A 12,420-nucleotide genomic window follows, 5' to 3' on the forward strand; every position below is an offset into this window, starting at 1 on the left:
CCAAATATGTAACCCATACTCTCTCCTCAGTATCCACATAAGAATCCAAAACCACAATATATTTTTATTATCCAAATGACCTGTTTGTTTTTTTAACATACTCTTAACCTCTGAATGACCAGTTTGTTGTTATTGTTGTTAGTTTTGGTATTTTGTTTGTTCTTGCACTTTGTTTTTTGTTAAGAACTATATGCTTCATTCCACTTTTTCTTTTTTCTTTACATTTCAGTAAGCTTACAGCTAAATGTTATGCTTTATAGCAACCTCTAGGACAGTTTCCAATAAAACTACTGCAACTAAACCCTCACATTTAACTTGTATTCCCATTTCCTCATTTTATTGGTTTTGTTTTGCATTTGTACTTTTAAATTGCCTCAAACCTCTTGGTAATTACATAGAAATAAAAATAATAAATGCTGAGGATACTTTCCAAATATAATGAGAGCTTCTCAAATACCTTCTAAATTGGAAAATTCTCTTAGTGAAGTTGGAATGTATCTAGAAAATTTTTCTCAGAAGAAGAAGCGGATAAGTAAGGAAATTGGTGGAAGCTCTACAGTCTCTTCTTATTAGCTTTAAGATTAAGTGAGCTGTCTACTAAGTCAGCAATGGAGAGAGAGAGAAAACTCAACAATTTAACATGAAGAAAAGGCTCTTGTTTTCTCTGCTACAATACAGGGAAAGCTTGAAAGAGCACTTCTGGTTTATCCCTCTAGCTCATATGTTTCCATTTCTGAAATAAAATGATATAGCTGAAAAGGTACTTTGTATTTCATAAATAATTTAAGGCTTTTTCTCTCTACTTTTGTCTTTCATATAGGTAATAATGCAACTGGGTCACAATGCAAAGCATAGAGTAAGATAGTGAATAATAAGCTATAACTCTCTGGAGTTCTTAGTTTAGGAAAATTAAAATATGTTGGATCTACTTTACCTTTTAAATATGAGAATGTTCTTTTTTCTTAAGAGAATACAAAGAAACAGACCACTTAACAAGGAACATGCTAGATTCTTAAGCTGCATTTCTGATAATTCCTTTTCAAGTAAAACTCTTAAATAGAAAGTAGAGAGTGGATGGCATGTTAAATGCTCATGTTCTTAATTCTTATTAAAATGTTTTTGTCTAGCATGTATGTTGCCTTAATATTATGATTAATAGCATTTCTTACATTGGCTATGAGAAAAGTATACGTTTAATTATAAGTGCTTCTTAAACCATTAAAAATAACCAGTACTATATTTTATTTAATATTATATTATATCTTCCTTGACTTTCCAACTACCTCATACTAAAGGACAATTACTTGGCTTTTTTAAGTCAAATAATCAATTTACTCTTAAATCTAATTGCATCTGAAGACCTTGAGAACCCTCAAATTTTATTCATTGTTACAGTAGAACCATAATCACCACTTAACAAATACATTTAAATTTTCCATCCAGTTCAGAAGGTATCCAAATAGACCCTATCCTCATATAAGTGTTAAAATCTCTAAAAAGAGTGGTAGGTATAATGGGCTGTAGCAGCAAGTCCTGTATGGGAATTTGTTCCATTAGAAAAGTTATAATGTAGCTGAAGTTTTAATACTAAATTTGTGATGGATAAAACCCAGGGCTACTGGTTCAGCTACTGCCTGCCCTGAGTCACACTATCTCCTCTCCAAAACACATGTAACATATTAACAATCCAATAATTAGTGCACATTCCTGCCTGCTCCTTAAAACCTCACTTCCAGATGCAGCTTTAGTCTGATGTTGGTTTTATTAGCTTTCATGATTCACTACCGTTGTAATACCAGTTCCCTTTTCCATTCATTAGGATTTCTATGTGGGTAGGCAGTGTTGATGTAAACTCAGATCTTAAAAAGGCAGTGACTTCATCCTCTTTGCATGTACCCAGTCTGTAAATTACATGTCTATGTAGTGTAGAACTATGGTCTAAATGGCATGAAAGGAAAATATAATTTATAAGAACATTGACTTCGCTTGTTATTTAGAGTTGGGAAAATGGGACAGGAAATAAGAAAATTTATTTGCCAAGTATAGTCTCCTGGACTCTTCAGGATGTGTAAAGCCTCATTTTACCAAGCCACTCTGATGTATGTAGCCCCAACCTAATACTAAAAATGATCTTCTAAAGAGGGTATGTAAAGTTAAAGTGTATTCCCTCTCTACATAGGATACGTGTCTATATTGTGGAAATGATAAAAGAAAAGATTTAATAAAAAGAGGAAACAAATTATAAGAATCTGATATGAAAAGACTCAAGTAAAACAGAAAGCTTGTTAAGGACTCTGAGTATGGATATATCCTGCTATATATTTACAATGTATATTTAAATGGTATCATTTACTACAGAAGTAGAGAACTAACAAATATCTCAGACTCCTGAGTACAAAACAAAGGAAGACTAAATAGGTGTTAGTGTACAGAAGGTATCATAAAACAAAGAGAATATAGCAGTCCCTATTTTTCTACAATACCTGAGCAAAACAGAAATGATAACAGTAAAGTACAATACAGCACAGAAGAGATAACTTCCTGTATATAACTCTGCATAACTATTTTGAGAGCAGGGTGTATTTATTTATAATATACTTAAAGCATCATAATTCAGCTTTCTTTTTCTGCATTTTATAAGCAAAATAAGTTGAGACAAATTATCCTAAGTTGTACTTTGGGCCAAATATTCAAAGCACATCAGTGCTTTTCCCAAGAGGCTTGATCCACTAATACTTTAACAAGAGAATGCTGGTCATACAATGCGCAGTGTCAGGAAAGGGAGGGAGGTTTAATTGTTACGATTTCCTCTAGGAAGTCAATGATGGGAATCTAAGGATTTAATTTCAGCCCCATTCCTAAACTTTCACCACCTCCATTATGACTCAGAGTCCATAGGTCAGCCAACAGGACAATTAAAAACTATTTTTTGCCAACTTCATTTTAACAAATTTGGGAATCAAAATCAATTAAAATAGATGCCCATTAGCAATTCAGTTGAGATTGGCCAAATTTCCCACTGAAAAAGAGTGATTCCCATGGATAATATCTAAATAAAGGATTTTACCCCCATTATCAACAAAAAGTTGGGTATGTTTCAGTTTATCAGAAAATCAACTCTCTTTGTCCCTGTTGGGAAAGTGAATTAAATCCAAATTCAACTTAGATTTAAGTCTAAAATAAGTAATTTTATTAGCTGATCTACCTAACACTTTATTACACAATGCATTCAATGTTGTAAACATGATTTTTGGCAATCTCCTACTTTAGCTCAGAAACTGAGTTGGAAAACACTGGACAACATTTGGATAATGACAATTTCATCTCGTCTTCTTTGGAGAGTAATAATGTAAACAAAATGAGCTCTTTACTGGCAGCCAAATGCATTGGAGTTTGTATCTGTTCCTTTTCTAGTATCAATGTCCCAGGGCTGTTCTCTGCGCGTGTTTCTGGAGGCAGAAGGACTCTATGTCTTTAATCAGAATAAGGAAATTTTATGGCATTATCAACTAACTGTGTTTCTCAGTCAGACTCTTCTAGTGAAAAGTATTACTCAAGAAATCATTAATTTATCTGATATTTTGAAAAAGCAGTTCTAAAGTTCTCTGGTGCTTTAATGGAAGGAGTATCCACAAAAAGGTGTCTAAGATGGTTTTAGCTGTTAGGAAGGGTAGGGGAGCTTTATCAAACTGATGCAGTATTACCCAACTGCCATTCTTAAGAAGCAAGAATGAGGTGAGAGAGAAAAGAATTACACACTTCAGACTAACCGGGTGACCTTACATCCCTTTTCCCCCAATATACTTTGCTTTCAAAAATCTAATGTTTCACTTCTTCCTGTTTCAACTGCCAAAACTGTTAGAAAAAAAGATTGTTACAAAGGAAATATATGTATGTGTAGGTAAGAGATGCCATTTAGATCACTGACACTACCTGTAATTTCCTAAGATTTTATACAAAAAAAAATTCTAATGCAATTTGGAAACATGATGAGTTATTTTGGCTTAGCAACAACAAAACCCTAGAGTTGGAGTATTTAGATGTTATACCCAAAAGGATCTACTTCAACCTATTTGTTTTACAGCTGAGGAAACCTGAACCCCAAAAGATTAAGTTATTATACAAAGTCACAGTTGCCAGTGCTGGGCTCAGGGCAAAAGTGATCTTGTCATCTTGTTTTTGTTTTTGTTTTCATTAATTTACTGATATAAAAGTTGATCTATACCTAAATGACTAATAACAAACATGCTATCAGAGAAATGGATGGAATTAAGATTTCCCAGTTGGAATTTTGTTTACCACTTGCCAGATGACATATTTCAAGTCATTGAAATGTACTGATAGCCCTGAGTGAGGTACTATTAGTATCCCCATCTTGCTGAGAGGTAGCAGGCACATGAGGTTCAATAACTTGCTCAAGGTCACATACGTCCTAAGTGGAGAGGCCAGAATTCAAACTTCAGCATCTGATAATGTCCTCGCTCTTAACCATTATGCTATTTTTCCACTCTTTGTGAAGTGCTTAGGTAGTTTAGGGACAAAAATGCCAATTTGGAGCAACATTCTCCTGCTTTCTCAACATCTTGGACAATGTAGATTTCTCTTTATAACTAAATATAGCTAAGTAAGTGCCTTCTCACTTACAAGGCTATCAGGATTCTAAAGTTTCCCAATCATTTCTGCCATAGAAGGACTTAGGAAGACCTCTACAAATTAAGCATTTTCCTCTATCTCCTCCAGAATTTACCAAATCCACCACATTGTAAGATGATGGAGCAATATTCCTGTGGGGAAAAGTAGAACTGGTGTGCCCAGAGGCTGAGCGACTTCAAAGTCAGGAGGTTTGATGCAGGGCAAAGGCATTTCCGGATCAGCTTAGATTCCTGAATCCCCAGTGTTTTTCCACCCTTCCTTTGTTTAGGAACAGAAAGAGAGTTACAGATAAGAAGATTATGGTTCATTGATAATTAGGAAGCTTCTACATGGCAGAAGTCCCAATAGATAAGACACACATACTCAAGGGAGAAGATCTTTAACCTGTGTTCATTGGCTAATTTTTTTTACAAAACTTCTGCAGGTTAGGATGGCTTCCAGTGCCACACTATGTACTTTGAAATTCTGGGTGAACACTGGTATGCTTTCCCTGGCAAGCAATGGGCTGCTGTCCTGGGGTACATAGTTTTAAATTAAGAGCCGTTCCTAAATATAGAGAATTTATACTCAAGATTTGATCCTCTTGACTTTTAATTATTTGGCTTAATAAGTACATATTTGATTAAGCATACATTAAATAAAACAGAAGGGCTATTTGAGTCAGAAGCCCTAAAAAACAAAAGGACATTATAGAACACAGACAGCTAGCTGCTTTCTTGCTCTGCTAATAAAGGTCTCCTTCCAGACTGTTTATGTAGTATGCACAGAGTGTCAACTGATGTGGATTGTACTGGAAACTTTCAGACATAATTAACCTCAGTAGCCTTGTAATGCAGTTTCACCTATAATCCACAGCCCAGCCTGTACCCCAGAAGAATCTAACAGCTAGCTCACCCCAGGATTGCAACATTTCATGAAGAATCTGTGATTAAAGCCAGACATATAGACAGTAAGAAACCATGTGGTGCATATTATCTCCACACATCAGTTTTAATGGTACATGCTCTACCCATGACAGCACTAAAAGTTAGTACATTGTATTTTAAATTGATATATGTATTTTAAAAGTCAAGAAAAAAATGCAAATTATATAATTAATAGGATTAGCTTCCCAAAATAAAAATCTCAGAGTAATATTCTCCAAGAAAGACTCTCTGCTTTTGTGGTACATTTGTTCTCTATGTGATGCAATACACACATGCTCAAATCTCAGTGTGCAAAGGCTCAAGCCTTTCAGCAGTTTATTATGTGCAGAGTTACACCCCAATGAGAGCCTCTAACAACGCTTTAAGTTCAGAAAAGGCAGGTTACCATCTTGTACTTCTTTGGAACCATTCATAGGACCCTGCAGAACGCTCATATTTAGTTTATGTGCCAATAAAGTTTTGAGGATTTTCTTCCTACTGTTAGGTATGCTCTAAACTTGCACATTTTTGCGTAAGAGATTTTATAAGGAAAAGTTATATTAACACACATTAGATGGATAGCATTGCAAAAATCACACATGCATATTCAAAAATACTTATATATGATATTCTGGATCTCATAGGGAAAACAATCTTTAATTATTCTACCTGACATTTGTCATTGTTCAACTTTCCAGGGAAGTCACTGAATCACAAAAACTTCCACATTACCTGGGAGAAGGAAAGTCTGGATTAGATAAATCTCTTCAGGGCCAATCCTGTAGACTGAATTGGAGGGAAGATGTTATATATTAAACTTTTCAGTTTAAGAGACTAGGCTAAAGTCTTGAATTTATTAGTTGGATAACTTCAGTAACTCTTAATATCTCAAAATCTTATTTTTCCTAATTATAAAATGGTGACAATGGCACTTTCTTCATATGTAAAATCATTTGCATATGGCAGATACTCCTTAATGTTTGTTTACTTTGCCCCTCATGTAGTTCCTACTGGCTAGGTAACAGTGATCTAAATTGACTGGACTAGAAAATCTAATCCCATCTTGGAAACATGTGATCTAGGGTCAGTCCTGTGATTGTTTAGAAAATGCCATCTTCCTAGACTGAGTCACTTTCTTGGGTTACCTTTTATGAACCTTAAGAGTTGCCGTTCAAATCATCCCAACCCTCACAATCCTGAAAAACAAAGAATTTGAATTGACTGGTACTGATTCAATACTTGGGTTCATAATGACAGATCATGATTTCATGGGATGGCTTTTGCCAAGATACTCTTGGAGAATTTTGAAGTCCAAGTGTTATAATTCATTATGTCACAGTAAAATGACATCTTAATCAAACCATAACCATCTTTAATTAAAACAGATTTCATTTAATTGTTTAAAAGATACTCCAACAAGAAAAGTAGTTTTAAAGCGCAAGACATTTAATGTGTTAAGGAACTTTCCTACTTAGCCTGACATTTGAGATCTTTTGATGGCTTTTGATACACACATTTCGCTTTCCCTGCTAATCTCCAACACTCCTTTCCCTGGGGCATTCATTTAGCCACAAGTTTGGGTTCTTGATTGCTGAACATACCAGGCTACCACTTTCAATTTCCTGTAGTCACTCCTCTAAACTGCAGCCTTCCTTCAAAGAGCATCTCGTGGGTGTCTGTGTCCATGGCTTCCTCCTGCCTGCTTCTGTATTGATTGTATAGGTCATTCCATTTGTACTCCACAATTAGGAATTTTTATAGGTACTTACGATTATACCACCTGCCTTGTTTTCTATTAATATATTAGATTGCAAGACTTTTAAACATAGGGGCTGGAATCTTATGTCCCTTTATCTTATGTCTGCAGGTATTTAATGAATATTTTCAGGGCATGACGACAATCATTATTATCACCACTAAAAGAAGCAAGATACCTCTATCAACCCAATCCCCAACTGCATGATTGCCAATGAAAATTAATGGCATGACTTTATCTATCAAATATTCTGTTTTAATGATACTTTGATATTTGGATCTTCTAAGGAGGCCTGCTACTGCTGAAAACATAGGTGAATTCCCTAATTTATTTAACTTCAACTTCTAACTTTTCTGAATGAATGTTTTCTTAGTTATTTCATTGACCCAATAGAGAACACAAAGTGTCCAGAAATGTCTACATTAAAAGGTACTCTGTGCTTACAAGCAATAATAAAAATTTTAAATAGAAAGAATTGCCTTGCAGCAGCAGCAAATCTGTGTCAAGATTATTCTTCAGTGTTGAAATCTTGACTGGAATGATGACAATCAGAGGGTTTGCTAGTTCAGCTAAAAGCAGCTTCTACTACCCTACAGAAGCTCCCTGGGTCTTAACTTATAGTTTATTGCTTTTTGAGTTCAAAAATTTTTAGGTTGGGGAAATAACAGCTGAGATTTTTCAGACATTCATGAGAGCCTTCTATTTTAATACTGAGGCATTTGAAGGCCACTCAAGGGGTCTACCCATCCCTCTCCTCTCTAAGGGCAATGTCATAGATTTGAGAGTCTGACAGTCCAGTCTCTAAGAACTACTGGGTGCGTGGGGATGACCCACAGTGTTAATTAGGAGAGCAAAATTTGGTGCATCACTCGGAAAACTCAATGGGGAGTAAGAGTTCCACTCCAGATGATTGATCATCAAATAAGAATTTGGAAGGGGTCAGAGCATCTGGAATTATCTCTGGAGATAACAGCTCTGTTTAGGAGCTGAGCCAGGGAGGAGAGAGAAGTCTGTCTTGCATAGTCTGGCAAGAATTAGACACATTAGGCTTCTACAGATTCTTTGTGCCTTACAAACTTATTATTGTGTTGCACTTAATAAATCTGCATTTGATATTTTCTGTAAGTTTTTTTGAAAATTTTCACTGATTTTGGTTTAGCTACTCAGCAGTTTTATAGTCTCCATTTCCTAAGCACCTAGATATGATTCTCATTCCCTTTCTTCTGTATTTGCAAAAAGTCTCTCTCTCAAATACACGTACACACAAAGCCACCTCCTACCACTCTCTCAATTGCTCCCTTTGCCAGAATGGGATCTGTATTTATTTTGTCCAAACAAATCTCATGCCTTTATGCTTCTGCTTCCATTCCTGAAGGTCTCTTGAAGATACAATACACTCTAAAAAGCCTTGCCAAACAAGGTAAAACACATAGACGAGGGATGATATTCCATAATGTTTCCATTTAAGTAGACCTAGCTTGGCATCATGGCTCTGCTACTTACTGTCCTTGTCAACCTGAACAAGTTACCCCTTAATTCTTCTGAAAAAGGGAAATAACATCACCTGTTCCATATTATTTTTGATAAAATTAACTAGGATATAAGGAAAGCTACTATAACCCAGCATGTAGCACAAAGTGCCTTATTGTACTTCCTCATATTTGACAACACTAATATTTAATATTATTCACAGTAGCTAGTCTTGTATGCATGTTGTCATATTCTCTAGTCTATATGCAGATATCACAGAGTATTAATGAATACTATAAGTTAGAGAGCACATACCTGCCCAGCATGACAAATTGTTGTAATCCTATCTGTCTTTCTGTGTGCTACTCTCACTCTATTCACTGTGTCCTTAATATCTTGGAGATATTCTATGTATTCTTTATCTTCTGCCAAAGAGAGTCTTTCTTGGAGAAACTTAAATTGACATCATTCATCTCTGACGGTTCCTGCCCCAAACATTCAGACTTAGGCAGGGCTACCTCTTCCCCTCTTTCATGCCTCTGCTGTCTTGTTATTTCAGGGCTTACTGTGCTATACAACTATGTTTTCATGTGTCTCTCTCTGGTTTTAGGCTGTGAGCACAATATGGGAGACAACAATTACTAATTTTGTTGCCCCCAAAATATCTGACAAGGCCTGAAATGTACTAAGTACCCAATAATGTATACTTGCTGAATAATGAATGTATTCCTGAATAAGTGTGCTCTGTAACTTTTCCAATATTCCAAGACAGTATCAATTTTCCTGGAGTTTATTCTTGGGACAAACAACAAATGAATATAATTTAATTAAAAATTACATGTCAGAAAAAAGAAAGTTTTATTTCTCTTGCCTCAGCTCTCTAAATTTCCACCATTTAATGCACTGATAATATGGTTTTGAATTAGCAATACTGAAGATAATGGCCCTTTAAGTGTAAACTTCCACGAAAGCAACTGGTGAATCTCAATTAAACATAATTCTCTTTTAGTGTCTAATTGTGACTATCACCAGAAAACTTAATAAATAGAAGTAATGAAATAGGGATTTTAACCTTTCATAAGGAAATGTAATTATACTTACAGTGAAACAGCCAGACTCAGCCATTAGACATTCTTGAAATCAATAGCAAATTTTAAAATATAGATTGGAAGATTTGAAGAAATTTCAAATAAAGCTTGACAACCATAAATTTTCTATGAGTACTTTGGACCAAGCTAGTTCCACAGAGTTTGGGATTTCACATGAATTGTCTTATATACCCAAGGAGCACCAAAAAAGAGACTTTTTTTGAAAAGCAAAAATGGAGCATGAAGGATTAGTCCAACTCTACATGTGACTTTCCAATAAGGTCATTGACAATATCTTTCTTCAACGAGCTTCTTTGCAATATGAAGAAAGTAACTTTTGGCAACTTGGTATTTGTTCTTGGTATTAGGAAACTTATTTTTAACTTAGAGTATGGGATGTCACTAATTACATATGAACTTGAAATCACTCATAATTTTGTAGATGCTTTTGGTCTACGGAAATCCTTAATTATTCTTTTTTTTTAGTAGTTATTTTCTTGGTTGCCCCAAGTACATTCATAGCTTATGTCTCTCTAGCTCCCTCATACAACCCTAGTTACACAAATAAGATGGCCCTCGATCACATGGTAATGAGGCAACAAATTAGGAACTGGTAATAAACACAACCTCCTTATACTTGAGTTGCATTGTAGAACTCACTATGTATTTCAGAAACTCACAACTTCAGGGAGCACCATGAAAAAGAAAGAAAACTTCAGATTTCAGACCCTGGCTATCCACCAAGGCTTAGGTGGCTAGGAGACTTCCAAAACTCATCTGAGTTATATTTTCTTCTCTGCAATTAAACTTTGTAGAAAAAAGAAAAATAAATAGCATTTCTTACTGTGGCTCTTTTTAAAGGAAAGGTAGAAAATTACTTTTTGATGGGAAACAAAGGCTTTAGAAGTTTTACAGGAAGGCACTAGATTATATCCTCTTTGAGGTGACAGGCACAGTTATTATAAAAAAAATGATAACTCAAAAATTTTAGGTGTATTAATAGGAAGATGCACATCTTAACATTTAGAGAATCTCATGATACCTAATAGTGATTGAATAGTTATTCTCCAGATATGATCCGGTTGTAAATCCCTCAGCTCATGGCCTATGACAAGAGTGACTTTTGGTTGTCATAACGGGGAGGGTGGTGTTACTGGCATCTGATTGTTAGAGACCAGGGATGCTGCTTAACATCCTACCATACACAGGACAGCTTCCTACGACAAAGAATTATCTGGTCCAAAATAATGTTGTGGCTAACAAACCCTTTAGGACAAATATAATTGTGCAGTGAAGAAATTATTAATGAAAAATCAGAGGAAGAGAATTCTAGTTTAAGTGCATATATAATGAACATATCACCACCTACCCTGCCTAATTGATAGAGATTAATAGAGCTATTGTGAAAACCAAATAAGATTATATATGTAAAACTATCTCATAAACCAAATAATGTCTCCAAATGAATTGAACCAGAGTATGAATCCTTTTGGTTTAAGGAAACCAAGATAGAAATGTGGCAATATAATCTCTGTGGATGGTTTTTAAATAGAAAATGGAATGATTTTCAGTAGGTTATTTAGACCCAACTATTTCTCATGTTACTGAGAAGAAACCAAGACACAATGAGCTAAAATTAGAGAAATAGAAGTTTGAATTACAAATTTTAATAGATAGATAGGTATTATAGCCAAAACCTAGAAGTAGATATTAATGAATACTGTAGATTCTCCGATTACAATTATTATTGTCAAATGCCAGTATGGGTGGGAAATGTCTAAAATAACAAAGAGTGTGGCTTGTGGAAAGAGATTGAAGTGACCTAAATGACCTCTGAAAGCTTCTTCCCTACCTAAGACCTTCACTCAGACTTTATACTCCAAGATTAGCTGTCAACAGGCTTTGGCAGATTGTCTTGTAGGATTCCAGACGTTGCCACATTCGGGAGCTCTTTAATCAATCATATCCTTTTGGTCTCTTCATGCCTCTTTCCTGGTGGTCAATTCCATTCTCAAATAATTTGCCAAAAAAAACCCTTACTTTTTGTTATTTTTTCTTTCTTCATAAATCCTGATGCCGTAATGCTATTTAAAAATACATTTGGAAGGAAACTCAAAACCTTCTTCTTGCACCTCCCCCTTCTTGCTCCATAAAATTCCTACTCTACTCTGAGCCATGACTAACATGTACAGTATGCTTTCAATGAAAATTGTTTTTCCCCAAAATGTCCTAACTCCAGATTTTCACTCTTATGACTCTAAGCTTTGATTAAGACATATGTTTGAAAGTAAGATTCTGTTTTCATCTCAGTCTCACATCCCTTCCTTTGTCACTGAGGTACATGATAGGAAGATCTAACCTCACTACATATTGCAGTTAGTGACAGTGTAGAGAACCACAAATAGCTAATGCTACTAAAAGGGAAAAATACACAAGGTTAGAAGGGGGAGAACTAACTACAAACATAATTAACCACAATGTGATTGTGTGTATATGGGCAATAAGAGTCAAAGAACATTTGGCTCTTCCTTCAAAGTACAAAAATAAA

At 35.1% G+C, this 12,420-nt stretch overlaps 1 protein-coding gene across 1 annotated transcript in view; it reads right to left on the reverse strand.

Moving 5' to 3' along the window:
• Positions 1 to 12,420, reverse strand: part of FGF10 (fibroblast growth factor 10) — a 76,412-nt gene that overhangs the window by 41,919 nt on the left and 22,073 nt on the right. The gene's annotated exons all lie outside the window — the stretch shown is intronic.

The sequence above is a fragment of the Eulemur rufifrons genome, chromosome 17 (assembly GCF_041146395.1).
Source record: "Eulemur rufifrons isolate Redbay chromosome 17, OSU_ERuf_1, whole genome shotgun sequence".
In the NCBI taxonomy this organism is placed as follows: Eukaryota; Metazoa; Chordata; class Mammalia; order Primates; family Lemuridae; genus Eulemur; species Eulemur rufifrons.